Below are 20,170 nucleotides of genomic sequence, written 5' to 3' on the forward strand. Positions count from 1 at the left end.
CACCGTGTGTGTGTGTGTGTGTGTGTGTGTGTGTGTGTCTGGAAGTGTAACTTGACATCAGCAGAGACCTTAAGAAGCAGGAACGACTGTCTTTTTATAGTCAGGGTCGTGTGGCTACGTGACTGGTAACAGAAATGCTGGAATGGAAAAAGCCCAGGTCGCAGGGGTGTGAGTTAAACCTTATGGCATGTGGTGGAAGCTACCCCATACCACTAATAGTCATTCCTTTCTTGTCTCACTCGCATACAAAACGAGACAAAAACAATTATTTGTATGCCTCCAAATGAGAATTTATTTATCATATCTTTTCTTCGTGGTCTGTACACACAATGTATGTTGGAGACAACGGAATCGTTTTGCAGTCAGCTTCAAATGCCGGTTCTCTAAATTTTCTGGATAGTTTTTCTCGAAAAGAATGTCGCCTTCCCTCCATGGATTCCCTACTTGAATTCCTGAAGCACTTGTTTGTTGTATGAACCTGTCAGTAGCAAACATAGCACCCCACCTCTGATTTTCTTCGGTGTCTCCCATTAATCCGACCTGGTACGGTTCCCAAACACCCGAACAGTGGGCAAGAATAGGTCGCACTAACGTCCTATATGCGGTTTCTTTTAGAGATGTACCACTTTTTCCTAGAATCTTCCCAGTAAATTACGGAATTCGAAAACTACTGAGGGAGCAGAGCCTATTGCACACTCGGCTCAAAAGAGAACGCGGAAATGACGACAAGCAAAGGTTAATAGAGACCCATGCGACTGTAAAAAGATCTATGCGCAAAACATACACTTACTACAACCTCCATACCTCAGCAAAAGGTCTGGCATAGAACCAGAGATAAGGCTTCCATCCAGCCACGTGTTCACTAGTCTGGTGTGGCAGTTGAAGATAGCAAAACAAAAGCCGACGTTTAAATTTCACGTTCAAGAAATCTTCATGCAGGAGAATGGTAGAAACATATGGTCGTTTGACCATCTTTTTTTTCCATTTGATTCCCACCCCTGAGGGGGGTGGACGGGCTGCTTGAGGGCTTGCATTGCCCTTTTCAGCCTTTTGCTGTACAAGTACATTCATTTATTTATTATTTAAATATTTCTTGCAGAAGTGCATTTGATCATATTTACAGCATATAGTATACAAAAATATAAAATAGGTTCAAAAATATTATATAAAATAAAGTATATTAAAAATAAATTAAGTTAGAAATTGATGTTTAAATATTAAAGATTTTAAGTCATATTTAAATATAGTGTACATTTTATAGATTATACAAATTTCCCTTATGATTATTCCATATATTCTCTTTGAATGTTTTAGAATATAGAGAGGTTGTAGGATACGACCGAAGAGACTGCCATATGGACGACATAATAACAAGCATCCCTGACGTAGAAGGAGTTGAAACCAAATGACATCAGGTCCAGATGTAATATGAATTCGGGTTTTCGAACTATACGGTACTGATCTCTTACTTAGCTTCCATTTGTCGCGAATCTCACGCCCAACTCAAAATACCAAGCGACTGCAAACAAGTGCAGATGATCCCTGTGTATAAGAAGGGCAGAAGAACGGACCCACAATATTACAGACCAATATCCCTATCATTGGTTTGCTATGCAATTGTTGAACATATTCTCAGTTCTAATATATTAAATTTGCTTGAGACCAAGAAGCTTATGTCCATGGAACAGCATGGTTTTAGAAAGCATTGCTCGTGAGAAACTCAGCGTCTCCTTTTCTCACATAATGTACTACGAACTCTAGATAAGGGCAACAGGCAGATTCCATATTTCTAGATTTCCAGAAAGCATCTGACACGGTGCTCCACTTCAGACGGTGAAAAAAGATATGAGCATATGGAATAGGTTCCCAGATATGTGAGTGGCTTGAAATCTTCTTAAGTTATAGGACCCAGTGACCCAGTATTTGGTCCTCGACGGCAGTTGTTCATCAGAGACAAGGGAAGTGATAGGGCCATTATTATGCTCTGTATACATAAATGATTTGGCAGACAGGGTGGGCAGCAATATGCAGTTGTTTGCTGATAATGCTGTAGTGTGGAGTAAGGTGTCGAAGTTGAGTGACTGTAGGAGGATGCAAGATGGCTTAGAGAAAAGTTCTAGTTTGTTTGATGAATTGCAGCTAGCGCTAAATGTAGAAAAATTTAAGTTAATGCAGATGAGTAGGAAAAAACAAACCCATAATGTACGATTACAGCAATAGTCGTTTCTTGTTTGACACAGTTATGTTAATTAAATATATGGGCGTAGTGTTGCAAAGCAATTTGAAACGGACGAGCATGTGAGGATTATGGTAGGAAAGGTTTATTCGGATAATACTAGGCTCTGAACACTATGGGACTTAACATCTGAGGTCATCAGTCCCCTAGAACTTAGAACTACTTAAACCTAACTAACCTAAGAACATCACACACATCCATGCCCAAGGCAGGATTCGAACCTGTGGCCGTAGCAGTCGCGCGGTTCCGGACTGAAGTGCCTGTAACCACTCAGCCACCACGGCCAGCCAAAGTGTGTTTCATCTACAAAGGAGACCACATATGGAAGTTCCAATCAGCTCTGCTGGAGATTTGCTGGAAAATTGTTGACTGCAGTTCATTTATACAAACCCGAAGGTCATTAATATTATTCGCCTAATATGTGATGCAGTGTTGACTCAGTTCACATAGCTATTCAACAATAGACAAACATAACACCTAAGAACATGAACAAGCTCAAAATTCGTGTTGTTTATTGCTGAAGATATTTTTAACAGCTGAGGGTTCCTTTTTTTTCATCTACAACAACTGACCCACTAACCTTCAATGTCTACTACCTACCAGCAGGAATTTCCTTTTCTTTGTTATTTTCTTAAAACTGTTGGCTTCCTAGTGAAACCTATTGGGTACATGTACATCTACTGGAAACATTTCCTGAGTGAGGTAGCAGGGTATAGACAGCTGACAAAATTATCCTGCTGTCACTTCCGACCTCTATTTACCCTGCTCTCAAGTGAACCTTTCTAGTTCCTTTCTAATACCCTCTAGCTCCACTTTAAAGGCCACTATTTTTCCCTCCTGTCCAGTTCTTATTATGTTTCATGCACAGACACTATAATACAATTGAAGAGTCTCGCTTATTCAATTTTATATGTCTTTACACCCCCCCCCCCTCTGAAATGAAGTCATCTATCATAACAGTTAAAATACGTTTCAGAACTAAATTTCCTATGACAGTTCAAATACTTTATACTCATGTTTGTTTACAAACAGTATAGCAACTTGGACCAACTAATGAAAGTCTATTCTTCTACACTACAGTTAGATTGTATTCAAATCTGCAACCTTGAAAGACTCCAACGACATGGTCAGTACTTAAGTTACATAGAACATTGTGGTAAAAGTTATTAAATAAAATGGAAATGAAGTGCAGCTGTATGGAAATTTATCGTTCTCTCTGTTGTGGAAATCTAGATATGTGCTTACAAAGTATGGAATTCAAATTACATTTAAAAAAATACAAATCATAAAATAAGTCTGTAAATATTTAACTATATGGAATGTATAAATACAGGACAAAATGCTCTATAATACTGTAATTAATACTTGTGAAAATATGACTTTTCTGAGCTCACAAAATTATGAAAGCTACATTATGTAAAGCATAAATATTTATGTTCTCTGTGATATTAATGTCTTTTACTAGAAGCACTTGAAATATTCCTCTGACATTCTAGTAATGTAAATTGCAACCACACAAGCACGCTTTTTGTAAAATATATTCCTCATTGATAAAGGTTGCTTTTCCTATAAATCTGCTGGGAGTAGGAAAGGAGTACATAATAATGTATATAATGTAATTTTACCAACATAGAGATATACTTTCATTTTTCAGAAAATAAACTATATTACAAAAATGTGTTTCATGTTATTCCTTCAATAGCATATATGTCTTATTCAGTTTAAACTATTTTTTACTATATTTTCCTTTTTTGTGATCTTTTAAGAAAGGAGGAGATTAACTAGTTAAGTGGGCCAGGAAGGATGTGGACTAAATCATATCTGAATGACTGAAAGCTGGAGGTTTTGTTGAATATTACAAACGAAACATCGCTTTCATTCATGGTGTGGAGTCCTACAGCAATCTGTTCTTGGTCCCGTTTTGTTCCTTATTTACACTAACGATGTGCCACTGTGTACTAGTTTTGAGACTATTTTTCTACTTTCTGCTGATGGCACAACCATAGTAGTCAGCATAATAGTCAACAATAATTTAGAGGCAACTGAAAATACCGAAGCTGATGAAGTTATAAAGATGTTTGATTAAAATGGCTCTTTGTAAATGTGGAAAAACACAGTTCATTCATTTCTATGTGATCAAACAATTGTAGCATGAACCACCCTCTGGTGAGCAAAATTTTCACCATTCGAAAGGGAGTAATTAGTGTCATGTGCATAGCAAATGTGCTTTATTTGCAAGAATTACACTCTGTGCAAATCAATCATTTAATTTTCAGTCACACGACCAGAACAAAGATGGGCCCACAATTCAAAATAAAGAACCTTACAATTGTGCAGAATGAAGTGTAATAAAGTGTTCAGTGCTTGTCTCTTCAAATTAAATCTGTGGTCATTAAACTGTCAAAATTTAAACCGTTTTTTAAACTAGTTCCTTACAGAAAAAACCTGTACATATTTTAGATGAATACCTAAACTAACAGAAATAATTTATCTTTAATCTAGTCGAACCTACAGAAACAAAATGCTCATGAACTTTGTTTCCTGATGTGGAAATTTAAGGGGGGACAGCATGATGTCAACCACTTTGACAGCAACCTACACAGCTATTTAAAATAACATTGTCTAGGGTTATTAGCTATCAGTTCAGTTTTTAATCTTACTGCTTGCTCTTTATTTTCTCTGTTTTCCTTTAACCATCTGTTAATTTTCTTATTAGGTCATGTTGCATTCACAATGTTACGTTCAGAGTGTTAATTATCCTCTTTACTGTGCTGTTGTTGACAGAACAGCTCTTTATTTTATATTTTTTTATTCTATGCACCTTATAACAATGTTTGAAGCAATCTTTGGAAAATACATTTTTCGACTTGTTCTCCCAGGTGTCTCCCCTAAGAGTCGTCAGGCGGATTTTCTCTTGCTTTGTGGCAATTATTTAGAATTTATTTTTAACAATGCATAGCTTGAGGCAATTCAGAGAAATAGTGCTCACTGCATTTTTATGCCATTCCCAGTACCGACGAAAAACAAACAAAATTACTTTCAAAGAAGAATTTTACATGTCCATTAGACAGAGAGATGTCAAATTAGTCTGGTTGATATATGTTTTTCAATTTGTGTTAACACGGGCGCTAAAACACAAGGAATAACAAGTACTCCACTAGCGACCGGCGTGCCCTGACCCTTAGTGACTGCTACTACTATATAGCAGCGATGTTCACTCGCTGCTGGAGAACTTGCTATTCTTTGTCTCTTACTGTACCTGTAAATGCATAGCGATAAAACAAATATGGCACTAGTCTAATTTAGGAGCACGATATCGAATATTGCGCTTTAAAAATAATTTTGTTCGTTTCTGTCGTCATTAGGCGCCACAGGTAGTTATAATGAACAACATTTGTTTGAGTTGACTCCAGCTAAATATTGCAAAAACAAAATTACAAATATATGTTGAAATACCGGAAAAAATCTTTTATGAGGGACGCTCTATGTATCCAAGTGAATCACACGTTAACAAAATACGCCGGATCTGCAATAAATAAACTGAATATTGAAATCATCTGATAATGACTTTCTAAGATTCCGGAAATGACTGTAAGTGCGCTTGTGTGCGCCAGAACTGGTAAAATACAAAAGAAGAATTTCATGTACAGTCATTGTGGTCTTCCTAAGGGACTATGCTTAATATGTTCCATTCATCTTCTTCCTTTCCTGAATCATCAGTTCGCTGAAGATGTGTTTCCTTGACTTTTTTTTAGTCTTCTAACTGGTTCGTTGCAATGAGCCACGAATTCCTCTCCTCTGTCAAACGTCTCATCTCAGATTAGCACTGCAGCCTACATTCTCTGTTCCAATCTCTGTCCTCCCCTTCATGATTACACTCAACAGCTCCCTCTAATACCATGAAAATGATTCCCTGCTGTCTTAACACGTGTACTGTCATCCTGTCCTATCTTCTTGCCATCTTTTCCATGTGTTCCTTTCCTTGCCTAGTCGGCAGAGTACCTCCTTATTCTAATAGTCCAGCTAATTTTCAATATATTTCTGTAGCATCACGTCCATAGTTCGGTATCATACTCCAAATGTATATTCTCAGAAGTTTCTTCCTGGACTCGCATTCGGGAGGACGACGGTTCAATCCCGTCTCCGGCCATCCTGATTTAGGTTTTCCGTGATTTCCCTAAATCGTTTCAGGAAAATGCCAGGATGGTTCCTTTGAAAGGGCACGGCCGATTTCCTTCCCAATCCTTCCCTAACCCGAGCTTGTGCTCCGTCTCTAATGACCTCGTTGTCGACAGGACGTTAAACACTAACCACCACCACCATTAGGCTCAATATACTTTCCTGGGGGACGCCTATATTATATGTTTCGGATCTGATACGTGTTTTACTACTAGTATTTTAGAAATATGGGAGCTTTCAGCAATTTGCATCTGGTTTTCCATGTTGACTTAAACCAATTCTGTGCCATACCTCTTATTCCTAATTTTCTAGTCTGTGTAGTAAAATTCTGTGGTCAACAGTGTCGAATGCCTGTGATAGATCCAAAAAAATGCCTGTTGCATTCCTGCCCTTGTCTAGGGCTGTGAGTACAACTTGAGGAAACTGTTCTATGTCTGACCGAGTCCTTCTTGTGGGCCTAAAACAGTATTGTTCATATCAGGTAAGGTCGTATTTATTTAGATACTACATTACTCTATTTTTCATGACAATGTTTTGGAATCGCACGATAGTGGTTCCATGGTTATATATTGTGATGTTTATGAGGTATATATGAGGATTTTTTTCTTATATATGTAGATTAGGTTGTGATAGGCGTAGTCACAAGGAACTATCAGAATTTCTAGCTTTTTCAATAATTCTGTACAGTGTGCCATGTCACTACTATTTGTTACTATTTAGACAGCTCTTTTCTATGGCTTCAAACTATCTCTATGTTCCACAAAACATTATCCCATAAGTGCAGATTGAAAGCTACTTTGAGGCATGAAAGGATTTGCAAGGCATAACACACTAAGGATATATTCTGTGCCAAAATTTTTGTGTTCTGTTGATTTCAACTGACAGTCTACACTCCGTCATTCGTATGGTGGCTTGCAGAGTATCTATGTAGATTCAGATAATAAAGAAATTGGTCTGTGGTCTTATACATTTTCTCCATCGCCATTTTTTAGTATTGGTGTTTCGGATATTCAGGAAAGATTCATTAATCGTTATTGTTAATGAGGTTTTTATGTTGTTTATACATTTCTTAAGGACGCTGACTAGGATACCTTATAACCCTGTGGTTTTTTAATTGTTTAACCGGTGTATAACCTCTCCCATCTCTTTCTCTAATGTTGGAAAGAGCACGGTTGGGTGCTGGTTCTAGCGGTATAGAATGTAGGTTTCTGGAAATTTTTCTTCCAGTTTCTTAGCAATGCCACTTATGTATATAGTCATTAAATTTTTTAGTGTCTTTGAGTTGAACATCTTTGTTGTTAATATCAGTTTCCAGATGTTTTTGTCCAACATTTGCTGTCTCCTATTTGATTATGTTGTAGATTGCATTGCCTTTGTTATCTGCATTCAGTTATGTTTTACTGTTTGAAAGCTTATTTTTTATTTTATTTCATTGCAGCTAGTAATACCTTTCTATAAGTTCTTCTGTAAATTTTACAAAATTCTGAAAAAACTGGATCAGTCTGGCAATTTTTGATGAATGTGATAGACCTTAAAGTTTCAGAGGATTTTTTGATATTCTGGTCAGTTGTATACCAATGAAATGCAATGATTTTAGAAATTCTTCCTCAAATTTTAGTGTAAATATTCTCACAAACCTATTAAACACTTTGTTTGCATTTGATTCTGCATGTTCTTCATGTCATAGCTGGAATGAGAATTGACATACGTTTGCTTTTGAGAAGACCTTTCTGTATGTGTTCAATATAGCAGACTTTTCTACATAACTCCTTGCTTTTAATATCTGACAGAGTTGATCTGATAGGCCTAGACTTTGAACAAGTAACTTGCAGTGCTTTATTTCTATGTCTGTTGTCACATTATCTATTATTGAGGAAGATTGTTTGACCACTCTAGCTGGACAGTCTATGAGTGACACCATACCATAGCTACAGATAATATTGAAGTATGTATTGCTAACTTCATCTGATTTCATTGTGTCGGTATTTAAATCCCCACATATGAGAGTGTTCATTTTTGGACTAGATACTTTGTCCAAGATCTGATTGAGTTTTAAGGAAAGAAATGTACAGATTACCGCTAGGTGTCCTTCACAAACAAAATACAATTAATTTTTTCGACGTGTTGTTTTCTGTTATTTCAACCGCTGATAATTGAAAATATTTGTCTTTACTTAATGCTATAAGTTTTTTTCTGATTTTAAATGTAATACCTTTTTCCCCTTTAATGCATGAATCCCCACATTCCATGGAAATTCTCCTATAGGAACAGGCCAGGTCATGTGATGTGAATGCAAAACATACAATTTCATTTTCCTAACACCAATCTTCAACAGTACATACAATGGTACTACCTAGTATTTGCAGTTCTAATTCTTGTTGCTGAACTTTATTCTTTATGGATTGTATAATTTGATGAAAAACTGTTAAAAATTTAGTTCTTCTTATTATGGTTCTTGTTATACTACACATTTCATTTTCAGTTGTTTCCTCTTCTTCTTTATGTGGTTTTTCTACATCTTCTAATGCTGTTGTTGTTGTTGTTGCTATGAGTGCAGACAAACTTACAGTTGTATTCTCTTCTCCTGTTGGTGGTGTTTCAGTGTATTCTCTTGCCTTTGTTGTTGCTGTGAGTGCAGATGGGAATCCAGTGAAAGTATCCTCGTCTGCTGGACTAGCTGGTAAAGAAGGAATTTGCAGGCCTATGATGGCCTTAGTTGTGCATGCTATTTCATGCCTTTTGTTCTGATGACAGTGCAACAGTGTCACAGTTCTCATTTCTATGATGAAGACTTCCCAGAATCATGGTAATTCTATGACTGAGTAGTGATTTGTCCCTTTTATTCAGATAATGCCCTGTGCCATAAAGTATTTTCTTTCCAGTTCATCTATGCTGACGAAAGAAGCATTTTGAATCGACTGGCAGAAGCGTCTTTAAGTCATGTTGGCCTTTTGGATCTCTTTGTTTATAACAGAAGATTCCATAAGGTCATGCCTGTGTGGTATACCTATCGCAATCGCCTTTTGACCATATATTTTACATAATCTCTCAGAGCTGTGGTGACAATTTTGAGTTCCGTTTTGTACACATCATTTGCGCTTCTGAGAATAGTGAGACATTGATTTTTAACTCACGATTTTTGTTTTTACAGTCGTTTCGAGAATTTTTGCAATCCATTTCCAAGTTTCTTTTTCTCGTTTGAGTGTCGTTGTTAAACTGTTGTACAGCTTTCTTTTCGAAAGTAGAGTTCTACTAACTGTGACCTAGCTGGGGCTTTGAGCGTTTTGTTATTAGTTATCCAGATTGGTGTGTGTTATTTGATTTTTAAGTCTCTATAGCTTTAGATTCGTCGACTAAAAATAAATTTCGGGCTCTATTATATGAAGAAACCTCGAGTGCTTCTGAAGCAGGTTTAGATGTTCGATCTCGGTGAAGTGGTTTACAAGTATTTTACCATACATCCCTGCAGCATGACGTATTCTTTTGATGTTTTCAAGTCTTCTTGAAATTCTTCCAGGACTTTAAGTTCATGGGTGGTATTGAGCGTTTCGTCTGAATTTCCTCATTCTGAGAGTATTGAAAAGCGATCTGTTTTGTTAAAACCATTCAAATCCAATATCGCACAAAAAATATTTTTTCTATTCAGGACAGTAGATTTCAACAGTCTTAGCTGTCGTTTTCAGGTCTTAAAATTTTTTGTGTTAAAACATGTTCATTTTACACTGAGCCTCATGTTAAATGTCAGAGTTTTATCCACTTGACATCTTGGGAATGAGGCTCAGCGTAAAACGAACACATTTTTTACAAAAAAAAGTCTAAGACCTGAAGATTACAGCTAAGACTATTGAAACCGGATGCCTTGAATAAGAAATATATTTTATACGATCTTCGCTTCTGAATGGTTTTTAACAATTTCACCTTTCAGTCGTGGCAAAACAACTGTTGCATCTCGTCCACACTCACACGAGATATTTTGTCGATTTGTTTTAACGAATCAATGAGGATGATATCATTCATACATAGCTGAGCGTATACGGATGTCTCTTGACGCGATTTTATTGCGTAATATGCATTTCACTGATACTAAATAATCTTGACTTACGGTGCGATTGACTACAACTTCTATACACGACACCGTCGTAACCACCTGACCTGATCCTGCTCTGTGTTTTACAGTTAAATGTAATATGGAATATTTATTTGGCAAAAAATTGATTGTTGTATTTATACTACTTGCGATAGCCCTACACTTTGAACATACAATTGGCATGCGGAAGTGTATATCATTATCTGTGTGCACGCTAAACTTGCGTACTTGTTGTCATAAGATCTTTGATTAAAGTGATCCAAAATGCCGCTGCCTGTTTTTGGATTATATGTCTGTTGTATATTTATATGAAGTGAGCTCTTCATATTAGAGTTGTTTACTGCTTAAAGACCGCGGTTTCTGTTAGATAAATAGTGCTTTAGAGTGACAGCGTAGCAAGGGTGGTGCAAGGAAATATGTAAACGCCGCAGTTTAAAAACTGACAGGTAAGAATATTTGTGTACGACTGAATGAGAATGGTGGGTTACATATATTGATGTGTATTTATGTATTCTATGTTCAAATTGTTTTTCACCATTTTTGTTTCCTGCTGTCATTAACTCCCCCATGTATGTCCCAATTTTATTGATATTTTTACATGTTAAGTACAATGTTGAAATTCGTTGTGTTTACTTGGTTCAGTGTAACATATAATTCGCTCCATACTTTAGCAGACAGTCGGCTTTCTTTTTCTCGGTTTAACTTTATAGAAGTATTAAAACTGTTATTCAATTTTATTACTATCTATTTCATCGGTTATTCATTACGAACTGTAGTTTATGAATGATTCTGAAAACATTTTCGGAATGCAGTAATTCCTGGTGAAGTTTAGATTATAGCTGACTTTAGAACACCTTATTTGTTTGAAGATTTTGTTTTTTATTGTGAAAAAAATATTGTTGGCATAAGTTGCGTGGTGGACTACTTGAATTTTCGTAATTTGTATGCGATTGTGTGTGCATGGTATGCATCAAAATACTTGTGGGAGACGTTCCCATTACCTGATACCCGTTTTCTGAATTTACTGTGATGTGTGGATTTTTTTTAAAATGAAAAGTGGGTTAGATATTATGTGAACTTGGGCATTAGGCGAAGCTGCATGTCCCTCCGTTACGACAGCCTTTATTTCGGAATCACGTTCGTTGGTTTTGGTAACTTGCAACCAGATTATGAACTTTGAACCTAAACTAAACCGCGGTCAACACTACAGATCAATCTGTCACGACGACCAAGATTTAAGGTGGGGGATGGGATTGGAAGGTCCAGTATCACACCCGTGATATGTTATTGAGCAACTTGATATAATTTTCATATTGGAAAAAAAATACCCAAATTCTTTGTTGCATATATGTGTTAAATCCCGTGTTTGGCATTGTAAACACTAAATAATCGCACTACACTGTTTTCGCCTGTGAACTTGTTATGGGAAGTGACACTTTGTGATCAGTGGTTGATAAAAGATGTCTTTTTAAATAGAAATCGTTTTAATTGGTAGCTGCCCACTAAGCATTTATTTGTCCTTTGTTTTTAATGTGATTAAAACAGTTGCAGGTTATATGTTCAGCAATGGAAAATAAGTTTAAAGTAAGTGTGTTTTAAGATGTAACAGTTTTCAATTCATCATGTTTTGTGTCCTATAATGGGATGCATCATAATTGAGGAACAAGTTGTTTATTCCACAGGAATGTGTAATACAGATAACGTGTGGTGTCAACACTTGAACCTCTTCGAGTAGATTCACATACTGATGTGACTTCACAGTACATTCACTGTCTCGTGAAGTTTGTTGTTAATAGTCAGTCATAAATACAGTATGAGATGATTTTCTCTGCCCTTCAGTTAGCCATAGTGTGGCGAGTGAGATGTTCAGCCATAAATATTCTTAACCCTGTACCCAATCAAACAATGGAAAATCCAGGATGGAATGTAACAATATTATGGAAAGGAAAGTTGCTAGTCACTGTGTAGTGGAGATGCTGAGTCACATATAGGCACAACAAAAAGACTGTCCCAAATACAGCTTTTGGCCATTAGGGGCTTTGTGAACAATAAATGACACACACACACACACACACACACATACAGAGTGTGTGGATTGAGACTGCAGTCGTGCGTGCGTGCGTGTGTGTGTGTGTGTGTGTGTGTGTGTGTGTGTGTGTGTTTTGACGAACACCCTAGTGGTCAAAAGCTTTATTTGTAACAGTCATTTTGTTGTGCTTATATGCAACTCAGCATCTCCACTATATGATGTGCCGCAACTTCCCTTTTCATAATAACACTGTACCCAGTAATATAAAGAATATAATACTGTCATCCTTTTTCATTTCTGGGATGGAAAATTTTGTTGTTCTGTTTCAAACAGAACTTATTTCTAGAAACTATTTCATACAATCGTGGAAATTTGTAAAAGACAGGTAGTTATTTGTAGGAAAAGTGTGTTTATTTATGTATTTGAGAGTGCTGTATTTTTCCCATACAGTTTAAAAGAAAGTGAAACAAAATACATTTTCATTATACCATTAGCAAATTTAAAGAAACAAGACAATCTTAGGGGTGCATGGGGCACTTATGAATGCTTGTCAGAATACCGTAATGTATACAGTAAATTGATCACTACTGTGACCTAGTATTTAATCAAACCTTAATTATTGTTAGTAACAAAGCAAAACATAATACAATATTATTTTACCATTAGCCAATTTAAAGAAAGAAGACAGCCTTAGGGGTGGAAGTTGATATTAGTTCACTTATGAGTTCTTGTCAGAATAACATAATGCATACAGTAAATAGGTCACATCTATGACCTGGTATTTCATCGAACCTGAGTTCTTGTTAGTAACTGTGAAAATACTATTTAGGTATTGATTGTATAAGGGCAGTGATCTTTTCTTCCGAGACTGAGGTCCACTCCAGTCGAATTGCAGTTTTCAGTTTGGCCACCGTGTCAGACTGTCGTCCATTGTGATAAACACGTTGTGCTAGGATTCCCATTGTATTCTCTGTGCGATTTAAATCCTGAGTTCTCGATGGCCAGCTCGAGTGGAAATTTTTTTTATCTTGGAACCACAAATTAGTCTCGGCACTCCTGTGAACTTCAGCATTATTGTGTGGGAATAGTAAATTATCATTGTCAGATTCCTCATTCATATGGATCAATTGAATTTTCAGCATTCCTATGTAATCATCGGACTTTATTTTGCGTTGTAGTCATGATGTTGGATGTATCTTTGACACAAAATGCTGCCCAGATCATAATGCCGCCACAGCTAAAATTTCTACTCATCCAAATGTGTTTTTCCGTGTGGATGTTATGCTAGTAATACTGTGGAGGTCATGCTAGTAATACTGGAAACAATGTGGCCCATCCAAAACAAACTTCTTATCAATGAAAATTGCTTTGTTCCATTCTAGGATTCATGACATACATTCTTCTGCCTTGTTATGCATTTTCTTTAAAGATATAGAGCCATTTCTTGAATGCTAGGATTTGCCTAATGTAGCTGGAATTGGTAGAGAACTGCAAATCATCAATGTGTTGGGAGGAACACAAGGCATTGACTTTAGCTTTATGTAGAACCAGACGCATATCTGATGCTGACAATTTTATGTCCAGTCATATTTGCCATTTTTACCATATTGTGCAGCCCGTCTCACAAAATTATCAATAAGACAACTGCAACACCACAATTTCTTAGCAATCTGGTGATTAGACATATCCATTTCTTTGTACACTTTCATACTTGCTTGCTCTTCATCTGATAGAGGCTTTCCTCATGGTATTATCTTAATAACTGCCATTAGGACATTAGCAGATACATTTCCAAACTGTAACTGTAGCGAACTGTTTTGACATTCACCAGTGTTTGCATCATCTAGCAAACCTGGCTGAAAAATAATGCCTCCATCTTTGTAACTCTTCAACAGTTGGCTGTATTGGTATGTGACAGGTACTGGCTTGTTCCGTAGCCTCTTCCCTACAGCTCCAGTTGGCAGAAAGCCTTAGCATTGAATGGTTGTGGTGTTACAGTGTATGGAACCCTGTGCAGGCGGTTGGTCAGTGTGATTTAATCAATGCGCAGTCATTGAATTCTTGACAGCAGAAGGTGTCACCCCAAAGGAGATTCATCGGAGAATGAAAGCAGTTGGATGTGAGTACTGTACGTTGTTGGGCGAGTAAGTTTAAAGGTGTAGAGGCGGGAACATCTGACCTGCGTGACAAACAGTTGGACGGCCTGTGGCAGCAACCACCAAGTTTCATAAGCAAAATGTTGACAGATAGATTCAGCACAATTGGCATTTCACAAGAATGTATGGGTCACATTATTACTTTGCTTCGCTATCGGAAGATCTGTGCATGATGGGTACACTGGATGCTGACTCCTGAAATGAAAGCACACTGACTTGAAATTTGGCAGGAACTCCTCTTACGTTAAGAGACTGAAGGTGACGCCTTCTCCATTCAATTGTGATAGGAGACGAAATGTGGGTTCACCATTATGATCTGGAGATGAAACGTTAGTCTATGGAATATCGACACACGGACTCGCCCCAGAAAAACAAATTATAGACGCTGCCCTCAGCTGGAAAAAAACATGGGCATGGTGTTCTGGGACACAGATGGTGTTATCCATGTTGATTTCCTTGATCATGCCGCAACAATAAATTCAGTGTGTTAAATCACAACACTGTGAACTCTGAAATGGCATCTAACAAGGATCTGAAAGAAAAAGGGAAATGTTTTCCTGCAACATGACAGTGCCAGACCACACACTTCACGTGCCACCACAGCTGAACTTCAGAGACTGAATCTCACCACCATAAGGCATCCTCCAAACAGTCCAGATTTAGCATCATCTGACTTCCATCTGTTCCTGATAATGAAAGATGATATTTGGGAACATCATTATGCTTCTGACGAAGACGTCGAGAGAACTGTGAGACTTGGGTTGCGGAAACAATGTGTTGCCTTCTTCCATGACAGCTGCAGAAAACTTGTTCATTGGTGGCAGAAGTGTATCCAATTGATTGGTGATCATGTGGAAAAGTGAATATTGGTCATTAAAGATCACATTCTACGGATTATTTGTGCATTTGGTTTTTTAAAATATCCCCACCCAAACCCAATTAAGGCATTACTTTTCAATCAACCTTCATATATTGTGCAATTTATTCTGGCTTTATAGGTCAAATGAAATTTTCAATACTAGCTTTTGGAGTGAGTTGTTTCATGGACTACTTCTATCTATATAGGTCAAGTGAAATTTCCAGTACCAGTTACAGAGTGAGTTGTTGTTTCGTGGTACTGTGGACATTGTTTCATCTGCATATGTAGAGTGAAACTTCTGATTCCAGGATTTTGCAGATTTATTTGTGTCATGGTATTGCAGAGTTCAGTTACTCTATTTAGTTTATTTGAAGTTGGCGATACCAATTCTGTGGATTTTGTATAATGTTGGATTGCTCGATTTTTGTGACGTTTTTGTTGGGGAATGTAATTTATATTATGAACATCATTTATTTTATTTGACCTCATCCAAAAAAAAAACCTAATTCTCGTGACTGTTTGGTTGGTTTCTTGTCATGTTTGAAAGATTTTGATTATATTTTGTGTAATTGATTTTTCCCCCCCTCAATCTGCTCACATCTGTAATGTGCGACATCATGATCACCTTACATAAGGATTAAAGGGCACTGTCCACCACATTGATAATGTCTTGGTTCAAACTTTTGGTGTTTTCCAGTGGAAGAGTGCAATGTTGTGAGTTAGCAAGTGAAGGATTACTAAAGTGAAAAACAATAATTTCTTCTCATCACAGTTCCAGCTCTGTAAATCATATCATAAAATCTTGTATTCACTGCATGTGATGGTGGCTGAGTATAGAATTCTGCGTTCATTAGCTTTGCAAATTATTCATATTTCAGTTGGCACCACAAACCTTACCTCCATTGAACAACATCTGTCAGTTATAGGCCATGTTCTCTATGATATTAGTGCAAACTGAATTAAGAGCTAGAGATTGAATAACATACCCGCAAATACTGGAGGTTATCTACATCTGCTTACATACTTTGCAGGTCAACATATGGTGTATGGTGGAGGGTACCTTGCGCCACTACTAGTAATTTTCTTCCCCATTACATCCACAAATGGAGTGGAGACAGTACCTTATACCACTACTGGTAATTTCCTTTCCTATTTTATTTGCAGATTGAGTGAGGGAGAAACGATTATATGTGTGTCTTCGTATGAGCCCTAATTTCTCTTATCTTGTCATTGTGGTCCTTATGCAAAATGTACATTCATCAGCAGAATCATTGTACAGTCAGCTGAAATTGCCTGTTCTGTAAATTTCCTCTGCAATGTTTCACACAAAGAACATCGTCTTCCCTCTATTATGGCAAACTGCATTTATTATAACAGTTGCATGCACAGTGTCATCGTGTTATTCGGGATAGCAAAAAAGCTAGCTGGATTTCCTTTACTAGTTATTTTAACAATTCCACTCCCTCTTCCATTGTGGGGGCCAATCTCTGATGGCTCTCTGGGTCCATTTCACAATTTCCATCCTGACAGTAGCGGACAATGTCATAGCGGACCCTATTGCTATCTCCAACACCATGGGCCTCAATTTTCCAGAGATTTCGAGCTCCACGCACTATCGCCCTGCCTTCCTCCATCGAAATTGTATGAAGGAAACTCATACAATACCCTTCTCTTACAGAATTGTGAGTGCTACAATGCCCTCTTTACTATGAGGGAGCTAGATTGTGCTCTCACTGCATTCTGATCCTCTGCCCCAGGGCCGTACAATGTTCACATTCAGATGTTGCAGAACCTTTCTCACATGAGCAAGCACTCCCTCCTTCATGCGTACAAACACATCTGGGAAGAGGGCACATTTCCCAGATGCTGGTGTGAAGCAACTGTCATACTCATTACTAAGTTCAGTAAGGACAAACACTTTCCTTCTAGTTATCACCCCATTTCTTTCACCAGCTGTGTTAACAAGGTTATGGAATATTTGCTTCAAGCCCAGCTGATATTATGGCTTGCAATTTACCGACCACTGCACAGTGCAGGTTTTGAGCACGCTGTTCTGCAGTTGACCATCTTGTTGCTTTGTCAACCCATGTCATGAATGGTTTTCTGTGGAAATACCAGACTGTGGCCATGTTTTTCAATTTGGAGAAAGACTACGACACGTGCTGGAAGGCTGATGTCCTCCGTACACTCTGCATGTGGAGCTTCCGTCGCTGCAAGCCTCGTTTTCTTCAGGAATTTTTAAAAGAGCGAGTTTTCAAGGTATGTGTGGGTTCTGCCTTGTTGGACACCTTAATCCAAGAAAACAGTGTTCCTTAGGGTTCTATCCTGAGCATTGTCCTCTTTGCTATCTCTGGTAACCCTATAATGGCCTCTCCCTCACTGGGCACCTCCGGCTTCCTTTTCATTGATAATTTTAGGATCTTTTGCAGTTCTCCATGGACTTGTCTCCTCAAGCAGCATCCTCAGTGATACCTCAACCATCTTTTCTCATGAAGCATCGACAATGGCTTTCGCTTTTCCACTGTTTGTATGAATTTGTGACAGCACGATTGGTTTCTTCCACCGTCTTTATATCTTGGTTCTGTTGCTCTTCTGTTTGTCGAAATTACGAAATTCCTGGGCTCATGCTTGGTAGGAAACTTTCATTGTTCTCCCACATGTCTTGCCTGGCCACCCACTGTATGTGTTCCTCAGTGTCCTGCATGCCAGCAGTACTTCGTGGGGAGCAGATCGGATGACCATCCTCCATTTGAACCGGTCCTTTGTCCATTCAAAACTAGACTATAGGTGTTTAGTTTATGCATCTGCTAGTCTGTCCCTCATACACTGTTCTAATACTATCCACCATCTTGTCATCCATTTAGCCAGTGGCACCTTTTACACTAGCCCGGTTGAGAGTCTCTTTGCAGAGGCTGCTGGACTACTGCTGTCATACCACTGCAATTTCCTCCTCAGCATGTACACAAGCCATTTGTCCACCATGCATGGCTACCCATCCCATGCCTCCTTCGTCAGTGACTCCTTTGATTGCCAGTATATTACCTCCTGAAGTTTGCTTTTGGATCTTGCTATCTACCACTTTCCCAATGGGTATGAACCCTTCACCACCTTTGCTTCATGCGGTGGTCCATGTTTTTTCTTGGCCTTCATTCGCTTCCTAAGCCTTGCTCTATCATTGTTAGTTTCACAACTTTCATACGGAACTACGTAATACTATTTTTGTATACACTGATGATCGCGATGTCATGTGTGCCTCCACCATTCGCACCAACAATTTTCGTTATCGGCTTCTGTAACACTGCTCAGTATATGCAGCAGAGCTCTCCGCCCTAACATTGGTGCCAAGGCTGCAGTTCTTATATTCCTTCCAATGACCTCTGTGTTGACGTTGGTCAGCATGTGGTGGTTCTTGGGCATCACCACTGGTCCTCCCTTTATGGGAACAAGCTTTGTGTTGTTAACCTCTCTGCCTCTCCTTCCAACTTGGACTACATCCTCTCGGCTCTCTAGCCTTGAGGAGATCATTTTAGCTAGGTTGCATATTGGGCATTGTCTTTTAGCCATCACCATTTGTTAAGTGCTGCTCCCCCACCACTTTGTGCTCATTGCACTCAACCTTTGACGGTTCGCCGTTTTCTTATGGAATGCCCTTTTTTAACCACTTACTTTCTCATTTATGTTCGCCGTCTGAGTTATCAACTATTTTAGCGAATTACACGCAGGCTGTTGACCACATTGTACTTTTTATCCATCATAGTGTAGGACATTTAATCTTAAGTTCATGACCTCCGTTTCTCTATGCCGTATTTTACGAACCTGTCTCCAAGTATCTGTTTTTAGCTGTCCTTCCTTCCATCGATTGGACTTAATGTGTAGTTGTTTTTAATTCCTTTTTTTGTCTTCGTGTTCTACGGTTCTGACATGGGTGCATAAGACCCCAGTTGTTTTTGCTCCCTAAAACAAAACAAAACAAAAACAATTGTATTCCCTCCAGGGATTCCCATGTGAGTTCACAAAGCATTTCCGCAACACTCATGTGATGATCGAATGTACAGGTAACAAATCCAGATGCATGCTTTTGAATTGCTCCGAAGTATAGCTCTCCCAATAGACCTAAGTTAACCATTCGCCTTCCCTACTAGCGTCCTTACCTGCTTGTTCCATTTCATATTGATTGCAGCACTACACCTGTATATTTAACCAACATTACCTTATCAAGCAGTGCACTTCTAACACTGTATTTGAACATTGCAGGATTGTTTTTCCTATTCATCTGCATTGACTTACATTTTTGTACATTTGGAGCAAACTGCAGTTCATCACCCCAAAAGCAAATTTTGTCTAAGTTAGCCTGTACCCTTCTACAGTCACTCAGTGGCAGTAATTTCCCTTATACTACAGAGTCATCAGTAAACAATTGCAGATTTTGTGTGTCCTATCCATGAGATCGTTTATAGAGAACAGGAGCAATTCCCTGGGACACTCCTGACTACACCATTGTCTCTGATAAACACTCACTATCAACGGCAACATACTGAGCTCTGTTACTTGAAAAGTCATTGATCCACTCACGTGTCTGGGGTCCGTACACTTGGACTTTCGCTAACTGTCCGTACTGGGGCAC

At 38.2% G+C, this 20,170-nt stretch overlaps 1 protein-coding gene across 6 annotated transcripts in view; it reads left to right on the forward strand.

The window, feature by feature from the left end:
- The first annotated feature begins 10,726 nt into the window (after positions 1-10,726).
- LOC126291589 (microtubule-associated protein futsch-like) overlaps positions 10,727-20,170 on the forward strand; it is a 263,380-nt gene continuing 253,936 nt past the window's right edge. For 4 of the 6 annotated variants that reach the window (XM_049985124.1, XM_049985125.1, XM_049985123.1 and 1 more), the window contains exon 1: positions 10,769-10,948. The gene's annotated coding sequence lies outside the window, so the exon portion shown is untranslated. Of the gene's footprint in view, positions 10,949-20,170 lie in introns of all 6 variants that reach the window. The other 2 variants (XM_049985126.1, XM_049985122.1) reach the window with 2 other exon arrangements.

The sequence above is a fragment of the Schistocerca gregaria genome, chromosome 9, assembly GCF_023897955.1.
Source record: "Schistocerca gregaria isolate iqSchGreg1 chromosome 9, iqSchGreg1.2, whole genome shotgun sequence".
Lineage (NCBI taxonomy): Eukaryota > Metazoa > Arthropoda > Insecta > Orthoptera > Acrididae > Schistocerca > Schistocerca gregaria.